The sequence below is a fragment of the Urocitellus parryii genome, unplaced genomic scaffold, assembly GCF_045843805.1.
Source record: "Urocitellus parryii isolate mUroPar1 unplaced genomic scaffold, mUroPar1.hap1 Scaffold_90, whole genome shotgun sequence".
NCBI classification, from domain to species: domain Eukaryota; kingdom Metazoa; phylum Chordata; class Mammalia; order Rodentia; family Sciuridae; genus Urocitellus; species Urocitellus parryii.
This window is the reverse complement of record NW_027554223.1, coordinates 155,545-166,855: the sequence shown is the minus strand read 5'-3', so window position 1 is coordinate 166,855 and position 11,311 is coordinate 155,545. Positions and strand designations below refer to the sequence as shown.

The following is an 11,311-nucleotide window of genomic DNA, read 5'->3' as shown; positions in this document are numbered from 1 at the left end:
CTGGGCAAATTAGCAATACCCTGTCTCAAAACACAAAACAAACAAAAAAAGGACTAGCGATGTAGCTCAGTGGTAGAGCACCTCTGGGTTCAATTCCAAGTACTAGGGGAAAAAAAATTAAAGAAGCACAATTGTAATCCCAGCTACCTGGGAGGAGGCTAAGGCAGAAAGTTTGCAAGTTCAAGACCAGCTCAGCAACTCAGTGAGACTCTGTCTCAAAATTTAAAAATAAGAAATGGTTGGGCTTGTATTTCAGTGGTAGTATGTAGGAGGGTCCTAAATTAATTCCCAGCACCAAAACAAACAAATAAGGACATTGCATTTGCATCTGAACAACAGGAAAGATATTTGAGAGCACCTCAGGAAACGGCCAGACCCCACCTATCTCAGGCTCAAGGGTGTAAAAGAATAAACTCATAGGAGAGCGTGCACGGCTTACACAGGGCCATACGGTCCAGGTGGACCCTGCTACTGTTTGAGCTGGTGGCAGATCTTGGCATCATCTTTGTGATGCTGGTTTTGCAGGAATGCAGAATACAAGAGTTTTGGGGTCATGGCTCCCTGGCCACCAGGAGGTAAGCAGCTCTGCTCTACCACATGCTGCACACTATGCTGCTGCTTCACCACAGGCCCAGAGTGATGGGGCCGGACAGTGTGTGGCAGGGTTGGGACCTGAGCATGAAGCCCCAGAAGGGTAGTGTGTGAAGCTGCGAGAGAAGTTAAGAGATGCCAGGAGCATGGCTCATCTACCAATGAAAACTGCAGGCAGCAAGCAGAGCCAACCCAAGAGAGTGGCCCTCTGGACTACCGATGGCAAAGCCCAAACCCTTTAGGGCCTCACCCACCCTGACAACATGCCCCAGGTGCCAGACATGGAGCTACAGTACTCAGTGTTTGCCTTGCTGGGTTTTGGTCTTTCTTTGGTCTGATCCTTCTGTGGTTTTCTCCTACTCCTCCTCTTCAGAATGGAATGTTCACCCTGTACCATTGGTATACTGGACATATGTAACCAGGTCTGTTGTTTTTTTAAATAGGTGCTCACAGTAAAAGTTGGCCCGAGTCTCAGAAGAATTTTGGATGTGTACCTGTGTTGCTAGGATTGAACCCATGGGATCCTAAGCACTAGCAAGTGTTCTGTCTCTAAGCTATTTTATTTTGAGACATGGCCTCGCTTAGTTGCCTAGGTTGGCCTTGAACGTGCAATCGTCCAGTCTTAGCCTCCCAAATAGCAGGGATCATAGGCATGTGTGCCATACCTGCAGCATCTTGGACTTGTGAGGAATGCTCAGACTGTCGAGACCAGGGGATTCTTGGAGACCAACTGAATGCATTTTGCATGGTGTGAAGGGCACCTGCCTCTGGAGACCTGGGGTGGAGGTGGGTGGGGAGTCTGGATCTCAGGCGCCCCCCAGAGGCAAGGTGTTGAAGCTTTGGTTCCAGGCCGATGCTGCTATTAATAGATGGTAGGAACTTCAGGAAGTGGGGCTTCACTGGGGGACCTGTTGGGACTTGTCTTCTCTCACTCTGCTCCCTGGCCACCACGAGGTAAGCAGCTCTGCTTTGCCACATGCTGCGCACCATGCTGCTGCTTCACCACAGGCCCAGAGTGATGGGGCCGAGCCACCATTGATTGAAACCAGGACCCAGAATAAATTGTTCCTGCTTTTAAGTTGTTTGTCTCAGATATTTGTCACAGTTGTGGAAAGCTGGCTAACACACCCCCTGGGGAGAGCAGAGACAGGCAGGGTGCTCTGCTCCACCTGGGAACCCAGGTGCCGTATCCCAGCCTGGACATCTTCCTGGGGAGGGAAAACTGCCAGTTCTCACTCTTGAGGTGGAGACAAGAACTGGAACAGAGGCCCGGAGCTCTACTACCTAGAGCCTTCTGCCCTCCATTCTCAGTGAGAAAATCTATCCCTTCCCCTCCCTGCTCCTCCAAGGAGTCCTGAAAGGAAACACCCTGGCCAGGGTCTTGGAGGGAGCCTGGCCCCAAATGAACGATGGGGCCAGGAAACCATGTGTATAAATATATAGGCTGTGTGTTTATTATATAAAGGCATCTGGTATGTATATGTCCATGCACAGTTCAGGAGCATGGCGGGCAGCCGGGCCCAGCACTGGGAGCAGAGCCTCAGCCTGGAGCAGGCTGGAGCCAGGTCCCTTCCCAGAGGCCTGGCCACCTTGGGCCATCACTGGAAGTCAAGAGTCCTGTTGCTGGGGACGTAGAGGGACTGAGTCTGGCGGCTGCGACGCGGCGTGGCGTTGAGAACATCCACACTTTTGCAGCTGGAGCGCACGAAGCTGGTGCAGTCACTGCAGACATCCTTCAGGGTGCAGCCGTGGGCGTAGATGTGGGGGAAGTCCTCCTCCACACTTCGCCACTGAGGCCCCTGCAGGGATCTGGGGCGGGTGGGGACCCAGAGAGGACTGTCAGGCTGGGGAGCCAGCAGGGCTCACACATCCTAGGGGCCCTGCAGTCCCCTAGGCTCTCCTGCTGCCTGCCCCTCCCCTTCACCACCACAAACCCACAGAGTCCTGGGGAAGCAAAATGCCTAGCAAAAAGCATCCCAGAAGGGCTCTGGACAGGAACTGGAGTTCTGGGTCCTGACCACCCCAGCTCAGTTTCCATCTCACCACTATGCCTCCCCACCCCTCCAAAGCCATCTGAACTACACCTCCAGGGGGCGTCCTCACACAAGTGAGGCCAACCCCTGCTCCTGCTCCCAAGTCCCTGCAGAAGCCTGACCACCACAGACACCAGCACCCAGGCCAGGGAACACACTGGAAGACGTCTCTCCTTGGCGCCCTCACGGTTATGGCAGTGGGTGCCCTCTGAGGACTCTCAAAACCCAGTGTGTAGACAGGGATGTGTGCACACTTCTTAGAAGGCATCTTCATCTGCAACAGAGGGAGGCGTGGCAGGCCCCACAGGCACTTTGGCTCGATACCCAACAGGACCTCCTTCCTGTCATACCCCAACAGTGTCTTCTGCTCCATGAGAGAGGACTTCTTAGGAGTGGGAACTGTACCCCTTTATACCAGGAAGGGTGCAATGTGAGCCCTAGACACAATCGGTGTTCAACACCGGGGAGGAGGAAGTTGGTACTGTCGAGGGTGAAACTTGAGGAGGGTGTGAAAACAGGTGGGCAGAGGCCCTCCTCAGTGGGCTTGTTTCCAAGCTGAGGCCAATGGACACGATTCTGAGCGACACTGTCTGTTCACCTGAATGCATGCTGCATGTCACCGGGCCACAAATGCAACGACAGATCTGGGGGAAGGCACTCCCAGGAAGGAGGCTTCAAGAGGGGCGACCTCCTCACATGGAGTGCTCACTGCTTCCTAAAAAGCCGAGCAGGCCTGGAAAGTGTAGGGCAGGGTCTGCCTGGAGGAAGTGATGGTGAGGTGCCTGTGGGGCTGGAGCGCTGGTCCATGCCCATCCCAGCTGGGAGAGACCCTGCAGATCCTAGGAGATCCTCACCTTCATGCTACAGGAAGTGCAGACGGCTCTGGAAGAGAACAGAAGAGGCAGTGAAGAGACCCAGGAAGGCACAACTGCCTCCAGGCCCCTGGGTCCCACCCCAGACCCTGCAACTATCCGTGCAATCTGCCTGATGCCAGGTGGCTCTGGGCTTTCACGGTTCACTCCTGGCTCTTTTTCTCCTCCTCCTGGTCTCCCACCCAGTGCCCCTCAGCCCCTCAGTTTGCTCCTGGTGCATCTGGCTGTAGTCTTCATGCATCCATACTGGGGTGTGCCAGACCTGCCTCACTGAGAAGCACCATCTAAGCACAGGCCTCTTGCTGAGATGCTCAGTTTCCAGCATCATTGAACATGCTTGTAGTCCAATGCCCAATGTTATATGGAAAGGTTTTCTTATAGAAGATTCAAACATCAGTGTTACAATTTACCCACCCACAGAGGTGATCTCTGTTAGCAATACAGCCTTCATCCTCCAAACTCTTATACACAAATAACAAAATTATTTACAAATGGAAGTGAGGTACTGTGTAAGCTATTCTATAAAGATACACCAACATCTCTTCTCCATAGTGAGAGAAATCATCCAGACTCATTTTTTAGAACAATGGGCTATGTCCTCTGGAATGAATGTCCTACATTGATTTTTCCATCAACAAACCCCTGGGTTGGGGCTGCAGACTTGGCTCAGTATCGGAGCATTTGCCTAGCATGTGCAAGCCCTTGGGTTCCATCTCTAGCACCATATTAAAAAATAATAACAGGGGCTGGGATTGTAGCTCAGTGGTAGAGCACATGCCTAGCATGTGTGAGGCACTGGGTTTGATATATATATAAATAAATAAAGGTCCATCAACAACTAAAAAAATATTTAAAAAATAATAACAGCCAAACACAGTGATGTACACCTATAATTCCAGCAACTCGGGAGGCTGAGGTAGGAGCATCACAAGTTTGAGGCCAGCCTCATCAGCTTAGTGAGTCTCTAAGAAACTTAGCAAGACTCTGTCTCAAAATAAAAAAATAAAAAGGGCTGGGGATGCGGTTTAGAGGTAAAGGGCCCCTGGGTGCAATCCCTAGTACCAAAAACTCAACAATACATTATCATTAATTTAAAAAAAATTTTAATTGTTGACAGATCTTCATTTTATTTCTTTTTTATATGTGGTACTGAGAATCGAACCCAGTGTCTCACACATGCCAGGCAAGTACGCTACCGCTGAGCCACAGCCCCAGCCCAGTTATCATTAATTTTGTTTTTTTTGTTTTTTTTTTATTTTTTGTTTGCCTAGCAATCTCTGATTGGATACCAAGTCATTTTTTTTTCTGGCGTATGTTTTGTTCCTTTTTATTTATTTATTTACTTTATGGTCCTGGTACTTGCGATCCTTCTGCCTCAGCCTCAGTTGCTGGGATCAGAGGTGTGCACCACCGCACTCGGCGATTCCCATTCTTCAGCTGTGTTCTGGGAAACAATGAAGAAACTTGGAAGCAGTTTGGTCCTTTCAGGTCTTTCCATAATGACCTGTCAGGCCTGGAGAAATGCCGACTCCAGTGACTTACTCTACACCTGTGTGGCAAGACCCGCCTGCCTTTCCACCCCATGCTCCAAAATCATGGCACTCCAGCGGTAGCTAGTGGACACCGACATGACACTTGGCCCTGAGTACCTATCACTTTCCTTTAAGTCTGCAGGTGCCCCTGCCACGTGGTACTGGGAATTGAGCCTAGCAGGGCTCTACCATGGAGAAACATCTCCAGCCATTTTCATTCACTAGGATCACAGTATGTGCCACCCTGCCAGGTTGTTCCACTGAATCTTTAGGACACAGGTAAGCGGACACTTCTGTAAAGGGCAGGACAGTGAACATCTCAGATGTGGCTAAATGAGAAATGTGTAAGTGCATGGCTGTGGGTGTGCTCCGACTAGCTTTATTTACAGAGCCAGTGGTGAGCAGATGGGCCCAGGGGCTGCCTGCCAGGGCCTGCCTTAGGATGGATTTGTCCCTAGCCATCTCCTCGCACCTCTCCTCCAGCGGCTCAAGGAGACCTCTCTGGGGGCTTTCTATGCGGCTGTGCCCTGAGGACTCCGCTGCCAGTCCTCCCTCCACACTAAGCCTTGCCTCCTGCCCTGAGGAGATCCTGGCTCAGACCCCACACCTAGATGCTTCCTGTGTGTTGACAGTACCCTGGAAACCACCATTTCCCATTCCGCCATCTTGTTCCAGCTGGAAGGTGCCTGTGACCCCATCTGGGTTGAAGGTCAGAGCCCCTTGGCTATTTATGTTTAATTTAAATAGAACTCAAAATTCCATTCCTCAGCCTACTTTTCCCCAAGACTACCATCTTCTGGTCTTTAGTCACAGGGAGGAGCACGGAGGGAGGAGGAGAGACCCTCACATGTGTCCTCCCGGCCTCAAGAAGCCAAGGAGATGCTGCTTCAGCACATACGTGCAGGTCTACAGGAAGGCTGGCGTTGCTACTGAGAAGAAAAGCCCACAGAGTTCCTAGGCCAACAGGAGGGTCCAGGGCTAACCCACCTGCCAACAGAGCCACCACAAGCAGGTCAAGGGCAGACTCCTGCCCAGAGGGCCCCTGTGTGTCTGGCTAAGAGCCCAGGCAGCTTCCCACAACACATGAAGGAAATCGATGCCCAAGAGACAAGTCCCTATTTCCACTGAAGCCCCTGCCTGCTCTGCCCAGGAAGCCCACTGTGGGAATCCATGGGGGGAGGCTGAGTCCCACAAATCCACCCCTAACAGATGCAAAGGAAAAATACCTCCTCAGTGGCACTGACCAATCCCAAGGACTCAACAGCCACGGCAGGTGACAGAATATCCCACCATCACGTGGGTTGCCCACCGAAGGCCCACTCCTCTTCCTCCTTGTTAATTGGTAGCCAGGTGCACTGAAGGCTCACCTCTTGCAGAAGAGACAGGTGGGCGGCCAGGAGAAGAGTGGGAACTTGGCTCTGCAGCAGCAGCAGATCTGTGAGGGAAGAAGGCACGCTGGGGCTCAGCTGTGTTCACGGCCCACCAAGGTCCTGTCCACACTGGCCTGCCCCTGACCTCCCATCAGGAGAGATCCTACCTTCCCCCTCTTCAGGCTGCTGAAGAGCTCCTGGTCCTGGGCGAACTTCTCCATCTTGGCCTTCACCAGCACGCGACGCACACCCACCACCTCCTCCACAGTCAGGGCCAGGCTCTCCACGGGGTGGTGGACCTCCTGCACAGAGGGTCCTGCTCACGCAGCCCAAGAGCAGGGCCCCACCAGCTGCATCCCTTCCTGGGGCCAAGCACTCTGTGGCTTTCTGAAGTCAGACAGCTCCCGCCTTCTCTGAGGAGGCTTTGCTGCAGCAAGACTCCCCTGCTGGCTCTCCAGCTCCCGGTCCCCACCCTTGGCTGCCCGTGCTCCCCAGCTCCCCAGCTGCCTGAAAACACACACCCTGGGCTGATCCACACCACCAGAGGACAGGCTGTGGTGCACGCCTATCATCCCAGAGACTTGGGAGGCTGAGGCAGGAGGATTGCAAGTTCAAAGCCAGCCTCAGGCAGAGAGAGGCGCTAAGCAAATCAGCCCTATCTCTAAATAAAATACAAAATAGGGCTGAGGATGTGACTCAGTGGTCCAGTGCCCCTGAATTCAACCCCAGGTACCCCCTCCCCCCAAAAGACTGCCAGAGTACATTTCAAATCTTCCTCCCCTTGGAAGTCTTCAAACTGAGCTCCCTTTCCTCTCCACTGACCATGCAATAGGTGCCCTGTCCATCCAGCATGGCACGGAGTCAGCCTGGTGCTACCTCCCAGTGCTCAGCACGGAACTCATTGTGGACCTCACTGAGCTTCACTCCTCTGTCCATGGGGTGGATTTCAGCTCCTTTGAGGGAACATATATAAAGCCCATAGCCCGGTGCTGGGCACACAGAGCTCCAAAGGCCAACTGTGTTCCCAGGGCCCAGCCTGTGAGTGCCAGAGACAGAGCTGGGAGGGCATCCTGTCTGGGTCTTCAGCAGGCCGTCCGTATGGGGCTTCGTGGCAGGGGAGAGGATCTGGACCCTGCTTTCTTCTCCACTTGGCCTAGAGCCTCTGGCTTTGGGTCCAGGCTCTGTGCCCATTGCCATGGCCAGGAGTTCTGCTGTCAGGTCAACCATGGCCTGCAGGCAGGGGAGGCACCGTGTGTGCCAGAGCAAGCCTGGCAGCCACCACCTCTGATTTTGATAGTCAAACTTTTCAGAAGCACTTCCAGAATGTTAAAGCTGAATTTTAAAACATGTCTCTGATTCCTGGACCCAGAAGTGGTTCTCAATTCTTCTCCCCTTGGGAACACGCTGGATTTGATGACTCATGTGCAATGAATAGTGGAAGCATGGCTGAGACCTGATTGTCAAATACACTGCAGCTTTCACCTGGCCCTCTCCTGGTCCACTTGCTTGGGGGACGCAGCCACCATGTGGTGAGGATGTTCAGTGGTCCCCAAGGCTCTGAGTGGCATACCCCTAGCGTGAGAGAAGCTGTCTGGGCAGCAGCTCCTGCAGCCCCCAGACAGCCTTCAAATGACACTGCAGCCCCTGCTGATAACCCAACTGCAAGCTTGGAAGACACAGCCAGGGCCCTGACATTCAAAAGCTTTAAGGAATAACAAATATTGATTTTTTTCTTTTTTTTTGGAGTGGGGGCGTACTAGGGATTGAACCCAGGAATGCTGTACCACTGAACTATATCCTAGCCCTTTTTTTAATTTTTATTTTTACTTTTGGTTGGGATACCAGGGATTGAATTCAGGGGCACTGGACCACTGAGCCACATCCCCAGCCCTATTTTGTATTTTATTTAGAGACAGGGTCTCACTGAGTTGCTTAGTGCCTCACCATTGCTGAGGATGGCTTTGAGCTCACGATCCTCCTGTCTTAGCCTCCCTAGTTGCTGGGATTACAGGTATGCACTACTGTGCCTATATATATATATATATATATATATATATATATATATATATATATATATTAATATTATATATGTATATGGCATTGAAACCAGATATGCTTAACCACTGAGTCACATCCCCAGCTCTTTTTATGTTTTACTTTGAGACAAGGTCTTGCTAAGATGCTTATAGCCTCACTAAATTGCTGAGGCTGGCCTTGAATTTGTGACCCTCTTGTCTCAGCCTTCTGAGTTGATGGGATTACAGGTATATGCACTTCATCTGGGCTGGCCTTGAACTGTGGTCCTCCTGCCTCACCTGGGATTACAGGTGTAGCCCTCACACTTGACAATAAATGTTAATTTTTTATACCTTTATTTTGTTTATTTGTTTTTATGTGGTGCTGAGTATTGAACCCAGGGCCTCACATGTGCTAGACAAGCTCTCTACCGCTGAGCCACAACCCAGCCCATATTTTTTTTTAAATATTCATTTTTTAGTTGTAGGTAGACAAACAATCTTTATTTCATTTTTCTGTGGTACTGAGGATCAAACCCAGTGCCTTATGTGTGCTAGACAAGTACTCTACCACTGAGCCACAACCCCAGCCCCTAAATGTTAATTTTTAAAAAGCCAAATGGGGATAACTGTTTGGGGAGTAGGGTACTAGAGATCGAACCCAGGGCCTTGCACATGCTAAGTCATGCCTACCCGTTTATTGATTTATTTGTTTGTTTATTTTAAAAAATTTTTGTGCCAGGAATTGAACCCCACACTCTTAGCCTCCCTAGTTGAGGGAATCACATCCCCAGCCCTTTTTACTTTTCATTTTGAGACAGGGTCTCACTAAGTTGCTAAGACTGGCTTTGACTTGCAATCCTCCTGCCTCAGCCTCCCATGGCTGGGGTTACGGGCCTGTGCAGCTTGAGAAGGAATGTTAATGCAGGAACAGTAACTAACCCTAAAGGGACAAGGGTCACCGTCCAGTTAAAATCAACAGCACTGCCTTCCTTTCACACAGAACACTTTTCAAAGCATTTCCACACCCATTCTCAGAGGGGTGTCTTGCTGCCAACCACACCCAGCACCCCTCCACCTGCCTGAGTGCCTCTGAAGCTCCGTTCATTCCTGTCACCTCGCTTGATAGAATCATATGTTGACAGGTCTGGGGCGGGGGCCTCAGGACAGGGGTAGGCAGAATCTCTGCACCACCCTGCATAAGACTTGGTCTCTGCTGATAGACTGAGAACCAGGGAAATCTTGGCCAGGTTAGGGTCTCATCTCTCAGCATGTATGCTACACAGAAGGCCCAGGATGCAGCCTTTAGGGCTCACAGCTGCCTCAACTCACACACTCTATTCTTGGGGTCACAGTGCCAATGTGCTCCAGCAGGGGGCAGCAAAGACCAGTGTCCCAGACAGCACCAGCAGCACAACCCGAGGCTTCGGGGACAAGGCCAGACCCAGCCAGACCCCAGGAATGGAGCCTGGGTCTCCCTAGCAACAGCTGGTGTTCAGACATCATAAAGATTCACTCAAGAGGTCCCCACAGGACCATCACTCACCATCCACAGGTGCCTGGCGTCTGGTGCAGAAGCCTCAAGTCTGTCTGCTGAGCTCAGGCTGCTGAGCTGGGGGGAGCTGGGATCCGGCTGGGATTGGACACTCACAGGACAGGAACCTGAAAGAACACAGGCCTGTGAGGGTCACCTGGCGGAGTGCTGGTTGGAGGGCTGTGGGTGAAGGGGGTGGTGTGTGCCTCTGTGGGCTAGGATGATCAAGTTGAGTCAAGTAGAAAGCATGTCCCCCGTGTGGGGACCTGTACCAGGGTCCATGCCCTGAAGGGTCCTTCTACTGAGCCCCATGACAAGCCAGCATTAAGCCCCCGCGGAGCAGCAGGCAGTCTGAGCACTGGCAGGCACACACCAGGAGGGTCCCCTGCCCACATGTATGCTGGAGGCTCCAGGGCAGGGGAAAAGGGACAGCTGGCCCAGAGAGAGACCTGGGCAGCACATGGTGTAGAAAGGCCTGGCCCAGCCTCCGACCCGGAAAGGGAATCATCAGGACCAATGGGTTGTCCCGAGAGTGGCCAGAAGGCTGCAGGGCTGCTCAGGGGACCATGCAGGCCACCAAGAGGCCGGCCATCCCTGGGGGCTGACAACCCACTACCTGACAGCTCTCAGAAGAACTAACCCTGCCTGGCCGCAAGCACCAGCTGATGCTCTGTGTACTCCAGCGGGAAAGGAACCTGTGGAACGACCCACATGCCTACGAGGGACTCTTCTGTCCACAGAGAGGACTGTGAGCTGGCTGGTGTCTGGCCAGGCAGCTTCCCTGCTGTGTGTCAGCTGCCTTGAGATACAGTGAGGCTGGAGAATCAAGTTCTTGAGGAAATGTTTTATAGTAAATGAAAATGTCCTCAAGTGAGAAAGGGGGTGTCAGTGGGAGACTGAAGGTCTTATTGCAAGTAGCAGCTCCTGTACCCTCAGGAGCTGCCTGCTCAGGACGGCCTGGGCCTGAGCTGCCCTGGGCAGATCTGAGGGGAAGGTCAGGCAGGAGGTGGGAGCAGCACTTGCCCTGGTCTCGAGTGCTGGGTTTCCAGGTGTGCACGCTGCCTGCTCAGAGCTGGGGTGGCTCCGTCCCTCCTGGGGGCTGTGTGGCTGGCTGCAGGCCAGAGGCCATTTCATTCCAGAGCTGAGCCAGGTCATGCTCCGAAAAAGAGCAGTCCCGTTTCAGTGCCACCTCCCCACAGGGCGACTCTTCTTCCTGCAGACACGTCAGATAGCCCTGCCCTGGCCACGATGCTCTCAGTGCCCTGCCCATCCCCGACTGAGGCACCGGACCCAGGGGTGGTACGAGGTCCACAGACACCCTAGGCTGCCCTCCGCCCACTGCTGGGCTTCCCATCTACTAGAAA

At 52.6% G+C, this 11,311-nt stretch overlaps 1 pseudogene; it reads right to left on the bottom strand.

The window, feature by feature from the left end:
• Positions 1 to 2,189: 2,189 nt before the first annotated feature.
• The window catches only part of LOC144253070 (protein spire homolog 2-like), a 30,455-nt pseudogene continuing 21,333 nt past the window's right edge, over positions 2,190 to 11,311 (bottom strand).